Here is a 16,963-nt window from a genome sequence, read left to right as displayed (position 1 = left end):
TGAGGGCTGGATGTTTGAAAGGCTGGTGCTGTGTCTGCAGTGTGACAGAGTAGCTGCAGAGCATCAGCACTCCTGCTTCTTATGCTCAGACCTTGCGCATGATGCGAAGTGTCCACGCTGTATCTCTACACCACTTTTATACATCGGCATTAGTTGGACATGTTCTCAATGACATGTGCTTGAGCTCCTCCTGCTCAGAGGATGAACTCTGTTCTTTGTTGCAGACACAGATGAGTTCACACTGTGATCTCAGTATAGACTCTTGATCTGAGACACACATGGCACCAGGCTGCATGTGGACACAGCCCTCCCCTTTTGCCCTTGCTTCCCCTGACAGCTCTGGAGCCCTCAGCATAGTGGAGGATAGCTGCAGGTCCATGGTGGGGAGTCATATTACACTTGGGTGAATTTGGTTATTGCTGGAAAATGTAAGATGAGGTCAGATCAGTAATATTTGATCCTTTTATTGATCAATTCTCTCTGAATATATTATCATCTGCGAGTCCTTCAGTTATACACAAGATAATGGATGCTATTATTTTGCCTCCCCACATAGAGAAAATGTGCTGGATTTTTGTTTTGGGACTTGATCTTTACAAAGATTTCTAAATGCTTTATTCCATTTATTTTCAATAAATTAAATGATCAGAGAACAAAGCATCTTTACAGATTTCTCTTCCCTCACAAGTTCTTCTTTCTAATCCTCTCACACTGACATGACTGGGACTTCAGTGACAGAGTCTGTTCTATACTCATATTATAAATATATGTAAATATATTCTTTATATAATTTAGTAATGAATTTACAAGCTTTGAGGTGAAAATTTGAATCCTGTATTTGTTTGATATATTAAATGAAGTTCAAGTGGCAAAAATATTGGTAAGGTAAAGTGACTGCTGCAAAAAATGTTTAACATTTGTGGTGTTCCAAAGGGGGGGGGGGGGGGGTCAATTGCACAAAATATGAATGCTTTCATTGTATCAAATCACATCAAATTTGGGATAAAAGATGAAACTCAAAAACATCTTGATGTGCTGCATCCTCTTTGGTCAGGGTTCTTTCAAAGTACATGGCTCTTTCTCTGCCTTCCAGTGGGAGGCATGTCCTGATAAGTCTGTTGATATGTCATGCAAATATGCTAGGCCCACTGGAAAATAATGGAGTCGTTGTCTGGCCTACAGAAGGGAATTCACTCTCCTGACAAGCCACACAAAGAGCCTGTCCTTTCTTATCAGTCCTATTTATCTGCAGCTTTCCACACATCTTAATCCACTAGTCTTGAATCTAATTTAGTGTGGGCCTTGCTTTTGCAGTGCCACAGCCTTTCTTTCATTCCCTCAAGTTGTGCTTTTTGCTCATCAGTAGGACAGAAGAGACAGCGTCAATGTCAAAGGTCATCATGCATCTATGTCCGGTTGCTTGAAATTCATTTGAAGATCTCTGTGGGATGTCATATCATTCTGACACTTGTAGAAAACACCAATAAAGCTTGTACTCACCAACTAAGATCAAGGAAAATGAAAAAGGAGAAACAGCTCTGTATGTAATATTCATACATGACAGGTGGCAAAGGTTAGTATTATGGCAAGTTAAAGTTTTGATCAAAAATACAGGATAAGTTCATTCCTCAGTTAATTAAGAGAAAAACATTGTTTAAAAAAAGAACTGTCCATTTAGAAGCAATTGCGCCATTTTTCGAGTGTGAAAAATATTGAAAAGAAGATTTTGTTTCAGCTGGTCTACACGGTATTGTACATCATGACAAATCAAAACAAGCGTCCAAAATCTTTAAAAAATTCAGAAAAAAAACAAGTGCATTCAAAACAAGTGAGGGGTATAATTGTGGAGAAGCACAAATTGGGGAGGGATACAAGAACATTTCAAAGGCACTGAACATACCACGGCGCTCAGTGCAGTCCATCACACTGGAAGAAATATGGAACTACAGCCATACTGCCGCCCCCTAAACTTAGTCGCCAAACAAAAAGGGCACTTGTCAGAGAGGCTACTGTGATGCCAACTGTCACTCTAACCAAGATACCAAAGTCAGTGGCTGCAACTGAAAATGATGTCAACAATCTCCAAGCTATTGCACTCTTTTTTGAAGAGTGGCAAGGAAGAAGCCCTTGCTGAAAAAAAGCACATGCTAGACTTCACTAAAACTTCACTTGGACAATACTACAAAGTTATGGCAGAAGGTCTTGTGGTCTGATGAGACTAAAGTGGAACGTTTTGACACCACAAACACTAAGTGGTATGAGTGGCGTAAACCTAACAAAGCACATCAGCCAGGAAACAACATCCTCCCAGTGAAATACGCTAGTGGAAGCATCTGGGGTACTTTTCAGCAGATGAATGCTGCACAATCCATGGAGATTCTGGATAAAAACATACTCCTCTCTGCAAGAAAGTGTAAACTAGGGAGGAAGTTTGTGTTTCAGCAGGACAACGACCCAAAGCACACTGCCAGAGCAACACTGGATTGGTTTAAAATGAAGAACATTGACATCCTTGAGTGGGCCAGTCAGAGCCCTGACCTCAGCCCCATCAAACATCTGTGGAAAAATTGCTGTCCACCGCCACTCCTTAGCTAACCTGGTACAGCTTGAGCAATTTTGCAAGGAGGAATGGGCTACTATTGCTCCATCACATTGTGCAAAATTCATAGAGACTTATCCAAAAAGCCTGATGGCTGTAATAGCTGCAAAAGGTAGTTCAACCAAGTACTAAAGAATGGGGATGATGATACTTATTAATTGTTGACATTTCAGGTCTTGATTTTTTATTGTTTAATGGTTTATAATTTTATTTTTTGGTTGTATTATTGCAAAGTTGAGTCATTCACAAATCTCAATCTGATTAGTCAAAATCTCAGGTTGTGGAAATCATTTGTGTGAAAAAGTTTGTTGGTTGGGGGTTGAATACTTACCTTGAATAACTTTCATATATTATATTGCCAATATATATACTATATATATTACCAGAACATTGAGCAGGAGTTTGTCAGCAGAGAGGAAGCCAGGGAAAGGGTTTCTAAAAAGTCAAAAGCATGGAAAAAGAAAGCAGGGACACACAATTCTGTAGGGTGAAAGAGAAAAATCACATTACATCCCGTAATGTTGTTGTTTTAAGTATTGGAGCCTTATTGAAACACCTTGGAGCTCCTCACCAAAAAAAAAAAAAAAAGTCTTCCATATTTCTTCTATGAGGGGGTCGCAGCATGACAGAAAAATGTTGGCGTGTCAAGGATGAAGGGTGCATTTATGTTGCAAACAGCAAGTGCCACAGAGGGTCAAGAAATGTAATCAAAGTTCCTGATACACTTCATTCAACTCCATGCAACTGTGTGATTGAACACAGGGGGATGTGTAATAGAGGTTCCATGGTCCTCTTTTTATTTATTTATTTTTGTTTTACAATTTTAAGCCTCCTGAAGTTGGCATTTTCTATGTGGTCACAACTTGCAGAGAGAAGGGATGGAGAGTCTGGAACACTGCATGTGTAAGTTCTGTAAGTGTTATGCTGTGGCCAAACTGGCACTGCAAGGCGCTTATAACCCCACTTTTATAACACATACAATTTGTGCTGAATATGATCAGACATAAAAACCAGGGACTGGAAATACATTCTTTCTGATGATTCTTTCTAAACAGTTCCTGCTCATGTTACTTGTGCTGTATTCACCAGCTTTCATTATGGAATACAACAAATTAGAACCGCGATTGCTAAATGTGATGGGTCAAGTTCAGGCACTGGTCATCTCATGCCAGGATGCCAGGGCTACTGTAACTTCCCCTTTGCTTGTCTTCCTGCTTGTGCTATCAAACCCCTACAACTAATCCAGAATGTAGCTGCACAACCTGTCTACAATCACCCTATATGTAATCAAGTCACACCCCTCCTCACCTCACTTCACTGGCTTCTGTTATTTGCTTACATCAAGTTCAAAACCTTGGTGCTGGCATACAGGACAGTGTATGGGACAGCCCCCTCATACATTATATTTACATTTACATTTATTCATTTGGCAGATGCTTTTATCCAAAGTGACTCACAAGTGAGGCAGAGTACAACAAGCAAAAAACCATAAGGAGTCAACAATATTGGAGGCGCTGCATGACCAGTTTACAAGGTACAAGCTAGGTGGTAGAGATAACGAGTGCATCAAACCATTAGATTACATTTTCTTTTTTTAATAGGGAAACAGTTTGGAGGCATGAGGAATTCCTTTAGGTGGTATTGTTTTAGGTACTCAGGTGAGAGCAGAAGAACTGTGTCTTCAAATGTTTCTTGAAGACAGAGAGAGACTCGGCAGAACAGATGAAGTGTGGAAGTTCCCTCCACCATTGGGGGACAACGGCAGAGAAAGTTCTAGATAGTGATTTTGCGCTGTGATGTGACGGGACCACCAGACACTGTTCAGTAGCAGAGTAGGGAGGGAGGGAACATAGGCTTGTAGTAGTGAGTTCAGGTAGGTAGGTATAGTTTTGCTGGTGGTCACAAACGCAAGCATGAAGGCCTTTAACTTAATGTGGACAGCTACAGGGAGCCACTGGAGCAAGACAAAAAGAAGTGTAATGTGAGCCCTCTTTGATTGGTTGAAAGACGTGCAGCCACATTCTGTATCAACTGCAGAGGCTTAATTGTGCGTGCAGGTAGGCCAGCCAATACAGCACTGCAGTAGTCAAGTCATGGATGGTGGAATGAACTCCCCATGGGGGTCACAACAGGGGAATCGCTGGCCATCTTCCTATGCAGACTGAAGACCCACCTCTTCAGACTGCATCTCAGTTCCACCTCAATCCCCACCCTCTAACAACTGTTATTTGTTGCTTACTGTATCACAATTTGTTTTAGATTCTGTGGTCTAGTGACTGATATATGGTAGTATACTTGTTTTCCATTGTCTAGTCAGGTTGTACAAGTTAACTTGTGGTAGGGATTGAATAGTGATATGCTCACACTCACTGGTCTGGGGGTGTTGTTAGCCCGGTCTGCCACTGTTGCTCATTCATGCTGGATGGATGCACTTCTGTTCTTGCGCTGGAAGTTGCTTTGGATAAGAGCATATGCTAAATGAATGTAATGCAATTTAATGTAACTATGATGTGTCAAATCATTTGCATGTTATCCCCTGTGCTAAATAATGCACATGGTGGACACACTCTCCTACAAAATAGGCTAAAGAGCAAAATAGCTGGCTGTCAAAATATGATAGTTTATCTTTATTGCAATCTATTCATCACCTGCATTCTCTGACATTCAAAAGATTTAAACAACAGAAATAAGATGCCAAACAAAATGTGAAGCATGCATACTTGAAGAGCATAGCTCACTTCATTTGACCATTATTATAAAACTATTCATAAGATATTCACTATTCCCTATTTATAACAAAATTCACTATTCATGTGTATGAATGTTTTTGTTGTGTATAATGTGCATACAACCAAAATGACAAACATTTTGGGATTCCTTAATTTGTTCTCAACTCGAATTTATTTTTTCATAGGAATGAATTTCTTGACTGCTTCAGACCACTCATACCACATACACAACAAATTTCATCAAGATGACCTTTCTTTGTCATTCACATAAATCTGTATCCAATTTATATAATTTTATACAACATTACCCTTGGCGGTTGTAATATATCAAAATGCAATTCAAGTTGCAGTAAACAAACAAAAAGTAAATAATCTAATCAGTGGCTTATTCTGTAATTACTTGCCAAATTATAATTGTGAATCTGTCTGCATTGTACATAACAGAGGTTATGTGCTGAGTATTTGATTCTTCATATGTAAGCAAACACTGAACTTGACACTTACCACAACAAATGAAATATGATACAAAAATAAATCTGCAGGCCTTTTTAATCTGGCAGTACAAAAATCCAGCCAAAAGGCAAATGGTAAATGCATATAGAGTGTTTACAGTAAGTGCGGAGGATGAAATTCCAATTAGCAAATGTTTCAGTCAAGCAGCCATCATCAGTGCTATTTATACATGATAAAGGTTTAGGATTGGGTAATGACTGTGTCACTATCAGTTAATCCAATCGCTGTCTTGCTTGTCACCTCTTTTGTTCGACAGTTGTTTGCAGAGCGCATACACAGAAAACAGTGAAAACCAAGTCTTACTTCAGCTGTGGGGATATTAGTTGGAGCTGATAGGTTTACAAATTGCATAAATCTAGTTACCTGTAGTTGTAATCAATTGTGATCTAATTGTAGTCCTACTTTCATTGAAACTTGTTATCTTTGTTATTTTAAGGTCAAATCACTATCTGGGTAGAAAAATGTCATATTCATGAAGTCACCTCTGCACTTTGCTTATGCACTTTTGAGACCTCTCAGCACACTGATGTGATACATGCTATGCTATTTTAACTATATCGGGTTATTTCACACATCACATACTCACAACTGAGAAGATTGGTGAAGATTCAAACTTTACCTCAAACTGTGAAATATATAGTCCTTACAAGAATAAATGAAATAACCATTTCAAGTATTTGGTTATGAGATCTGCATTAGTTGCTACATACAATTGATTAAAATTATATTGGTCATTTTGTTACTTTTTGGTACAGAACTGCTAGAGGCATTACACAAAAAGATATCCAGATTACGGTATAAAATCTCCATTCAAAATCATATATAGACCAGGAGGCTCAATCTGAGTCCAGGAAATCTGAGTCCAATATGAGTACCAGGAAAAGGATTTTGATAATAAAGCTGTTATCTCTCTGTCACCACTGAGATTACCTCCCTGTTGGTAGTATTGCCTGATACCATCCATGCCATCCTATATGGTACCAGTCATTGTCCTGATTCCATGTTCCTCCTGAATATGAAAAATGGGAGGGTGGTTCTGCATCAGCTACAGGAAGTTGAAATCCTTGATGCTCACAGATGCTTATCCCTTGGTAAAGACTGATGAGTATCTGACCATTCTGAAGGAGAATATAATTCAGCACAGGACTTTGCCCATGGTTACTGGCAGTTGAAGGCTGACTCTAAGGACAGTTTGCTACCCACTCCGTTTATATTAGTTATCATGCAAGCCGTTTTTACTCTGTAATTTGCAAGGCTTAAACTGCTGCAGCAGTCTCTGAAATGTATGCTTTTTTGTAGATGTTTCAATTATGTTCTAAATGTTGATTATATTTGCTAAAGGTTTCATACGTTATGAATGTGAGGTTCATTTGAATAAGATCTCTCTATTCAGCACAAATCCCAGTATGGGGCAGAGAAATGGTGGCTAATGACTTCACATATGTATGGTAATTTTGTTCTCATGTTACTCTTATGTCACCGCACAGAGGAGAAGGCTGTGACTGATGGAAAACAACTCAATTAAAGTGGCACATAAAAACCTTACAAAAAAAAAACAAAACAAAACAAAACCAAAAAAAGACTTATATGCAACAATATCATGATCTGAAAAGAGAATGGGATTATCTCATCTAATGACCAACATAATGTCTAATCAAGTTTGAAGCTGATTGAAAAGCATTCACTACAGAAACACTAATTTTGATATGTATGATAGAACATATCTTTACATGTTAAAGCATAGCATTAAATGTTAGTCCATGTCATTTAATTCTTCTCCTTTACCTGACCAAAGGTAAGGACCATTTCCAATCATTCTCAAACTCTTATCCTCTAGAGGTGGTTTTGATAACCTTGTGTTGTAAAGACCAGGGATGGTTTATCTGTAAATCTTTTCCTTAAAAACTATGTAAGAGTCATTCACTGTTAGCACAGTTGCCACTGCTGTGCATATGCATGAGTGTCACATTTTACCGCCCCTCACCTGCGCTGTCATACTATTCTCATGGATGCCTCCACCTCCACATACTACATTGTACTGAATACTCAGCATTCACAATGTTGAGCTGCTGGAAAATTTATAATTTTTTGAAACTTGTTCTGTTCATATAACCTCAACATTTTCAGAGGCAGTGCCTGTAGCCAGGCTGCAATTCATTTGCCTTCTCACTTAAGCCTGTCATTCAATATAATATGTAACAATGCATCTTTGATAGATGAGGGGGAATTGCATTTATTTTCAATTAATATGTAATGCTAATATTGACTAATTTGATTAATCAAACAAAACACTTTGGGCCCTTTTAATAAAAAAGTAGCCCCACATTCATCATGTCTAATGACAGAATCGGTTAAGGATAAGCTCTCACCAAAGATGTAATCGAATACTATCACTCTCCTACACTGACTGACAACAATCATCATCACACAGCTTTATCAAACCCTAACCACCACCTGATTGGTACCAAGCATGAATCTGGTTAGCAGGATGTTTTTCAAGACAATTTTCTGACAAATGTTGCAGACATAGCAATATTGAGGACAGAAAAACAAAACAGAAATATTGATTGGCTGATTACACAGAAGCTGATGTAAAGTTTTTCTTTCTTCTTAATGCCACACCAATGCTTGAATCAAACACTGATTATTTCCTTTGTCTTTGTGATCTTCCAGTCTTTTACAAAGTTTTTCCTATCTTGCTTAAATTAATCCCTTAACCACCCTGTTGCTATAGTAAATACTACTGTCGATGTCCACTGTTGCATCTTGGTCATGTTGGTTGGTTGCTCATGGCAATGGTCTGTGAACTTATCCAGATGGTTTAGTCAAATATATCTCACTCATCCAACTGCTGATTTGAACCCTTGTAGTAAAGGTGAGAGCGCCAGTCATTGATAAACATATCTGTCTCATTCTGAGGGCTGATTGAAGAGGAGAAGGTAGAGCTAGCATACGGTAGAGACTACACTCTGAGACTGCTGTTTGAATTAAATATTTCTGACATCTTTATTTGATAACCAAAGCCACTGATCTTACAGTTTCTCTCCCTCTCCTTGTTCTAACTGTAGCTAGCTTTCCAGCTGTAGGCCAGTGATAATACAGTGAGCTACCTAGGTAGCTATGTAATGTAGCTAGCTGGTCACCTACCTTACTTTCAAAAAGAAGAAAAAATAAGTACAATAACAGCAAAAAATTTAGGTAAGAGGTGGAGTGGGTATGCAGTTGATTAATAAAATAAAATTCTGGAAATCAGTTCATTTCCTCCCTTTGAAATGAATATTTATAGTATTCAATGACGTGTATTGACATTAGACCAGCCTTTTTGATTCTTAACAGAGTTTCATGCCAGTTCTATGAAGAGTCTAAATCTTGGCCAAAGAATTTGATAGTCCCAGACTAGAACTAGTATTGTCAGCTGTAAAAAGTCTACAATTTATTCCACTACTGAATTACTTCTAAAAGTCAGATCTGCTGATTACCATGCTGATAGTTTTCCCTTTCAAATCACAGCATGGTAGAGCGCTGCGGGTTGGTTATCAATGAGAGTGACAGCATGCCATCCGCTTACTCTCAGCTTCAGCAGACACTTTAATGTGGTTGGCCTCTGCATACAGTCCTCAGGAGTCTTAGTCGCTGAGGAGACAACATCACATCACAGCTGGTAAGAACTGACATGCATCTCTTTGTGCATTATCACTAAAACTGAGGCGTGAAATGAAGGAGTCTGTATTCCGCTTGACATAACGCAAATACAGTACCGCATATACTTGCAGAGAGAGGGGAAGGGTGTTTTAGACACACTCCGCTGCCATCATTCCAGTGACTTGGCAAAAATGGTGGCCTCTGGAAGGCTTGAGGATAACTGACTTATAATCCAGGGTCTACCAGGCACTTGAAGGTACCATTGATGGAACACAATGTAATATTGCCTATTTAATGCAACAATTACAAAAAAAGAAATAGAAACAGTATTAGCCAACAGACTAGCATGTCCAAACCGAAAATCATACGCTAAATGTCTATTACTGAGAAGAAAAAATAACAATAAAGAAAAATACTTAGCAGAGACATCCAGATCACCCTCCCATTCATAAATATGAACCACTTCTGGTGCTTGATCTGTGCACTCAACTAGGTGCCTGGCTCCCATACAGGCAGCACAGCCAGGAAATGGAAGTGTAAGTAAAATGCTGGTATTTACGTGAAAAAAAAAGACCAGTATTGAAACAGATCACAGGAATGATACAAAACAGAACAGTTATGTGATTATATTGTGGTACAGACCAGATACCACAAATATGTTGTGAAATGTCAGGGATTCAAAGACTATCACTTGCAACAACCGGCATGTGTCCTCGTAACAGCGTTTTGGGTTCTGTTGCCTGCTGCTTCCTCAATCTTCCTTCAGAGGGCCCTTCTTCCTGTCTGTGCCTTGTCTAATTTAGTTAACCGTTTTCACCTGTGTGTAGTTAATCTAGTCATGTGTTTTGTGTCTTTTATAAGCCCTGGCTATTCCTTTGTTCAGTGCTCAGTCTTGAGCTACCCTGCCTTGTGTGTTTTCCTGTGCCCCGAGTTATCTGTGTTTATTGCATCATCCCTGCAGCTGGATTCCTCCTGCTCAACTGTTATGTGATATGCATGGATATGTCCACCTACCTGACCATATACACAAACATCTGCAAATTATTGTAGAATACGCAAAATGGACTAGACAAATACAGCAAAATGGTTGTTAAGAAATGGTAGATAAACTCAGATGGAGAATGAAACCAATTGTAGATGTTTTGAAAAAACATATTTTCAGTAGTTATTTCCATTTTGTGGAAATTGTATGTATAAAGTAAGACAAGGGGAAAGTAGTTCACTACTTTTAAAATACACGTGTGATGATGCCAGAGTGGCAGCTCCTCATCACAAATCTGAACAGCACATTAGCAATGGGGGGCCACTGGCAGCTTAAGCTTACCAGCAAGGCAAGACCAAAGTTTTTATTACAGTGCTGTTTTACCAACCTCCACCCCCTCTGAGGAAGACATCTTTATTGTTATCATTACAAACTATTTTACATTATTTTTACACAGCTGTTTTTAATGTTCATGTTTTACAACTGTTCAATATTCATATATTGTGTTCAAAGAGGCTTGTTTAAATCTCATCTAAGAAGAAAGACAGTATTCAGTATAAGCTTTATTTTTTAAATAAAATGTGTTCATTATGCCAAAGAATTTAGTCTGCTACATTATCAATTATCCTACATCAGGTAGCTACCTAGCTAATTAAAATGAGACCAAAAAATTACAGTACTAAATTTAAATATTGTTTCCAGCTATATCTGTCCTAATGTGAACAATTGGTAAAGACTGGATATGTCAACATAACCAATTTGTTACTAATTTAAATGATAAATTTCAGCAGGGAGATCAATAATGAAGGAATTCCCACCACTGATTTAGTGTTAATCAATTTTCAATGTGTGATGTGTGCTTTTGAGATACTGATGTTCAGAGGTGGAAAACCCCGGCTTCAGAAAGTAAAAGTCCTACCATGAATTTGTTCTAGCCATTCACTAAACAAGGTGATTTCACTAATTAGCTCCTCTACCTGGCTGAAAAGTTCTACTAATTAAATTCAGCTGGTGTAGTGAATGGGTGGAACAAATACGTGACTTTTACTTTTTGAAGCCGGGGTTTTCCACCTCTGCTGATGTTGCATTTAATTCACATGCCTCTCAGTGACAGTAGAATGTTATAATCCACCAATTCAGTGAAATTTCTTCAGTTCTGGTGAGTTAAATATTTACATGGGAGAGGGATATTAAAATGTTAACTTCAAAAGAAATTGAGAGCAAGTACAGGGACAGTTAACGGTGGAGGGACGAAAGGGATAGAGAAAGAAATGAATCCATTTCATTAAGCTGTGTGGCATTAGAATTTTCTTAATCACAACCTCCCAGTTAATTGAGCCACTTTCGTAACATGATAGTTAAGCCACTCTTCTCAGCTCTTCTTATACAAAATGCCTTTCTGCCCAACCTTCTGTTTAATTCTAGACTTGGAAGGGATATACACATAAAAAGGGAGATAGAGAAGAAGTGGTATCCAAAGAAATATTACCCAGCATCACTCCGTTTTGGTTTCTCCTAAATGTCTGCTAAGGCACCTACTGCAGATGTATAAAATCAACAACTGAAAAATGCCTGCATAATTACTGAGATGACAACTTGAGCTGTATTAAGAGGAGCCTTAGATATTTCCCATTCCCATTTATTATTGCCCAACATGACTTTAACCTTATGGTTCTTTCAGGAAGGTTAGCAGAATTTTTACAGCTTGGCTTTGACAGGTACACACATTTCCTTTTAGATGAGGTGCATAGAATTTGGGTGTCCCTTCCTTGCAGTCAGAAAAATTTAGGAACTATGTTTAGGAATTATTTTTGCATTCAGAAAGTATTTTGTGCCAGGATTATACTGTTTGAACTGTGATGTAGAAATGCAAGTGTTGGTGCCCATATTTCTGTCTTTGCAGGTGCTTTATGTAGAAGAGATAGGCAATCATCTTCTGCTGTATGCAGAGTGAAGATACTGTAGCAGTCAAGCTCCCAGAGGGTGGAATTCATTGACAGTAGTATTTACTATAGCAACAGGGTGGTTAAGGGATTAATTTAAGCAAGATATGAAAACTTTGTAAAAGACTGGAAGACCACAAAGACTAAGAAAATAATCAGGCCAATTTATACTACTAGAGCAATCTTGGATCTTAAAATTGTGTTAATTTCTCAGAACTGAAATTTATCTAGGGATATTCGGTTTTAATGACATCTGACATTCCCATGTTTGTACAGATGGTGAAAATCACCAATTTAATAAAGAGGGCACACCTTAGCATTATAAAGCATTGTTGAATGTACTGTGCAAATGTTAAATTTACTAATAGCTCACAGTGAAGACAGCATGCGTGTGAGGGAAAAGATAGGACTGACTTAAAGACACCGACAGTACAAGACACCCACAGTACAAGAGGTATACAGTATTTGCTTGAGGTCACGTCTGTCAGATTAGCAGTTTCCACAGCAAATGCCTTAAAAACACTATGATTCACTGCTTGAAAAGCACTATATTGTTGGGTACGTCAGTCAACCTGCTCACCTCTGCTGTATATTTTACCTCATCAACAAGGTTTCCAGGATATGAGCAGAGCCAAACCCGCCTGAACACTACTGACATCACTGGGGCCTTGTAGTTTAACCAGTCAGAGGAGAGAAGCAGCCAACATGGTACATATGGGGTGTTGACACCCTGCCAGATAGACAAAGACTTTCAATTTCACAATTGTTTGTATGCAAACTGGTAAACTGCTATTGTTACAGTGGCCTGATCCTTAAAGTGACATTACCATGACAGGTGCATTTTGACAAGAGCCATTTTCACCAGTGAGCGCAGTCTGGGCAAGAGGCCAGTTCAGCAAGGAGAGCTGATGACAACAGCTCTCAGTGTTAGCATATGTCTCAGTGTGGGACATGGAGTGTTTTTTGGATGGGGGTGCACCAGAAACAGGAAAAATAATGGGTCACTTCTGAAATATCCTGTTTCTCTTTATCTGCTCTCCACCTCACCTTCATTGCTTCTCAGTGTTCAATTAGTTTTTCAACTACATATTTTACACATTATTATGGGTCTAAAAAGCATCTGTATTTCTCATGTGTGGCAGCTTAATGTGGTACAAAATTAAAATGCAATTACAATACAATCTTAAAGTATTTATTTCCACATCATTCCAGTTCCAAGTCAAGTTCAGGAAGGGGCCCTTGTGAAAGCTGCTCATCATCTGCTATACCATGCTTCTGGAATTGGATTTCTATGACTCATTTGAGGTGGGAATGGACTCTCCTTACAGAAAAATTTAATTGTCTACTCAGATCCAGGGCTCCCAGTGATCCTAAGTCAATCTGCCTTAACCCTCAAGAAGGACAAATAACCTCATTATAGACAGTGGCGTGGTGTGGGGAAAATTTTTGAGGAAGCCAGGTGAGACAAGACCTCTAATCTATGTCCCTTTATTTGGGGGTGGGGGCTTTAACAGCCAATGTAATGGAACCAGATGAGCTATTAGAGCGCCCGGTATAATTTACACAAAACTGTATCATACAGATGCAGGACTTCAACACGCCTGTTACCAATAGCCTACGACACCGACACACACTCTCTCTCTCTCTCACACACACATGGTCCTCCTAAACATATTATTAATTTATGCATTTTCTTATTCATTTATGCACGCCACCCCACCCAAATGCATAACCGGCCACTTAATACACAGTACAGCTTTGATAATGAATAAAAGAAGCATTCATTCACAAAATCAATCAGGAGACAGGATTTAAAGGTTTACGTTCACATCATAAAATATCAGTTGGCTAGGCTACATCCGTTGTATGTGCGTTGTCAAAAAGAAGACACGGCCAGCAAAATAGCCGCTTAAGTTTAGTGCTACCAGCTAACCACTCCGTGCGGTTATAATTTTCTTCATTGTATGTTCGGAACCCTTTTTCCCTCCCATACGCAGTTCTAGTTTTGGCGTAACATGCAACGATTTGATTGATGTGAGGCCAAGGGCGACTGGCTTCCCTTGGCATAGTCCTGTCTAATCAAAATTTTGCAGTGGCATGACGGTAGCCTCATCTTATTGGTTAATCATTCAATTTTTATTCACCAAGGGATATATCACCTATACCACCTATGCTCGCGGACATGACAGACTACAGTAAGAGTGCAATATAGTTTTTCACCACACATTCACCACATAACATTTAGAGGGGCGCTGTTTCACTCCTTGTAAAATACTCAATGAGAAATGGGGAAGAGATGGCAGCAACAGCGCAGAATAATTACCAAAACGGTTAAACGAAGTGTTTTTATTAAAATGACAATACCGTCAGGGGAAGCCTGGCTTCCCTTGGCCTCCAGGAGAAAACGCCACTGATTGTAGAGAGACAGTCCCGTGTGTCGCTGTGCAGTGCAACAATGACATTAGGGACATTACAGTGACACAGAGGCTCTGCCACTGCAATGTCCCTAATGTCAAGCCAATGCTTCTCTTTCAGCAAACACGCGTACTTATCTTAGACTTCATTAGGCATAATGGTGTGCCAGAAGATTCTCTTTCACTTTCCCTATTATAGCATCCATAAAATAATGTCTTGTGTCCAACCCAGGGCATTCATTTATGGGTGCAGAGTCCAAGCTGTCAGTCCCTCCCTGCACAGAACCAAATGACATAGCATTTGTACTTGCAAAATGGCATTTTCAGAATCCCAGTGGTGCATCAAAAACTAACTACCTAACTAATACTGAGGTAAGTAATCATACTTTTAACAGATTCTTGTTCATGAGGATGTGTCTCACGGTGTACTGCCATGCTGCTGTTCTTTTGGAGATGTGTGAGAATCAGCATTGACAATGTGTCTAAACCAATCCTGTCTGAGTACACCAGTGAGGAGAACCACAAAGGTACTAGAAGGTACATATGTATTACATCATTTTGTTTTTCACTTTCTGAGAGTGGAGTTACCTGCAACTTATTCTTTACAACAATTCTAATCCCACTGTACGTGTAAAAGGAGCTAATAAGTGATAATTTCAGTAGTTTCAAATTCAAATAGTGAGCTACGAGCTAATTCACTGGGAGGGGGGCTAAACTCTCTTGAAATGGCTTGTCATCTTACTACCCACATTATCAGACAATATGCACATAATAAAAGACTTATTTCAGTGTACTGTATGTGAACACAGTTTTGAACCCTGTACAACAGCATATATGCATTTCAGATCTGCAATCTATTATTGGAGTAATAGCAACAGATATGATAATGGCATAATGGGAAACATCAAAGACATTTTGATCTAAACTTATTTGTTAAATACTTGAAATTAGTTTCTTAGTTTCTAATATAAATAGTGAAGTTGATGCCTATGCATGAAAGTCTTTCCAAAAAAAATTTTTTAAATATATTTTTGGTTACTTCGAAGAATCTAAAATATAGATTATTTTTTTTTATATAAGATAAGATATTTTTGATTTGTTTAACACCTTTTTGGTCACTGCATAATTCCATTTGTGTTATTAAATAGTTTTGATATCTTACTATCATTCTCCAACATGGAAAATAGTTAAAATACAGAATAAAAGTTCTGTCCACACTTTTGGATGGTACTGTAAATCCTGTTTTGGACTAATCTCTCTATGATTTTGTGATTTGTTTTAGGTAACTAACTTGATTATGCTTAGTAGGTGATGCCATTACAAGTACCATTAAAAAGAGGCCCACTGTAACCTGACCTTGATGAATTGCATTGGAATATTGTAGCGTGTGGGCTTATGAATATATATAAATGGAAAGTCACACAGCTCTAATTTCATGAGATGTAATAATGATAAATGTATCACACTCTTTGACTGTGTGAAGTGTTGATGGTTTTATTAGTTTGGTTGAAACGTATCTTTGTCACCAATTTATTACGGACCATTGATGATGGAGATGCTGAACGCTGATTATGTGTCACTTTTCCCTGACTCTGCTGGTTTTCTGCAGTGCTTGGTATTTCCTTTCCACAGCTTTTAGTGAGTGTTTATAACTCACAAAAGAGTTGTAATGCCATGCTGTTGGCATGGTACTCCACTATTCATAATAAGAAAGCATTTTGCAATTAAGTGGGTATACCACATCCTCAGCACCAAACTCTGCCAATGGCCCCTTTTCATGTCCAATCATAAACTCCCTTTTCATTTTTCAATTCTCTCTGTAGAGTCCCTTATTAAATATGCATAATGTTTGTATCAAGGAGAAACCCAGAGCACATTTGGGTAATGCAGGATATTAGCATGGTGTAATTGTAGCTGAGAGCATTCCTGTCTGCCTGTATGCACCGCCATGTGGGTATGTAGGGGAACAGACAGCTGGTGGAAGAGTGGAGACACAGTGAATAACACTCCTTTTGGCTTTTGGGCTCAGTTTTGGCCCTTGGAAATGATTACTGAACATTATCTTACCTTCTGAACCCAGCTGCAAAGAAGCTCTGATCTCTGTCTGGATCTGGCAAGGCAAGAGCTTACTGCACACTACT

Source organism: Megalops cyprinoides, chromosome 2 (assembly GCF_013368585.1).
Source record: "Megalops cyprinoides isolate fMegCyp1 chromosome 2, fMegCyp1.pri, whole genome shotgun sequence".
Taxonomy (NCBI): domain Eukaryota; kingdom Metazoa; phylum Chordata; class Actinopteri; order Elopiformes; family Megalopidae; genus Megalops; species Megalops cyprinoides.
This window is presented reverse-complemented; position numbering follows the sequence as displayed.